Genomic DNA, 822 nt, shown 5'->3' with positions numbered 1-822 from the left:
ATTAATTTTTATTAATTTTAATTTTAAATTGTTTTGCATTATATGGCCGTTTGCTGTTTTATGGGTTAACCCCATTTGCCTTTCAAACTTTCAAAACGATAAGCGATATAGTTAAGTCCATATTCTTTTTATAACACTTCATGAACGTGAAAGTATTGGCCTGTGTTTCAGGGAATCAGAAACACAACGTATTTATATTACTGTACAAAACGTTCAATTCAATCCGTACCGAATCCACTTTCGTACAGTACCGAATACCGTACACTTTGGTACTGCACCCCACGTTCCCTGAATTCGGCGCGGTCCGATTTCCAAGTGACGCTGGGGAATCTCCCTATAGGGACCAAAATCTCTTATCAAACAGATTTGCGCGATCTATAAGACTGTTTCGTTTGCATATGCAGTACTATATATGACGTGGTTCACATAATATTATTACGTGACTCACTTCGGCGGGAGTCTCGTCTTCAATCAAACCCACAAGGTGGTCTCCTTTGTAAGAAAAAAAAAATAATCCCAATAATCCCCACATCACCTCAAGCCATAAAACGAGCGTTGCGGTATATGATCAGAACATTATATAGACCTACTGAGAATCGGACTAATATCAACCCCTGGACAGAACTTGGCTTAACGTGAATGATTCCATGAAGTTTGCGAGCGCATAGAGATGTGCATAGTCGATCCATGGGCACAGTAGGACTATTGAGAAATTGAGGACGAATTTATGAACTTTCAAAATTCCAATGAATCGCAAATTGTGCGCAAAACTCTTAATCTAGGCCTATGTCCCATTCGGATTATATTCTAATCATTGGACAT

Source organism: Anneissia japonica, unplaced genomic scaffold (assembly GCF_011630105.1).
Source record: "Anneissia japonica isolate Jap-2015-1 unplaced genomic scaffold, ASM1163010v1 scaffold993_len1110182_cov180, whole genome shotgun sequence".
NCBI lineage: Eukaryota > Metazoa > Echinodermata > Crinoidea > Comatulida > Comatulidae > Anneissia > Anneissia japonica.
Note: the sequence above shows the minus strand (reverse complement) of the source record.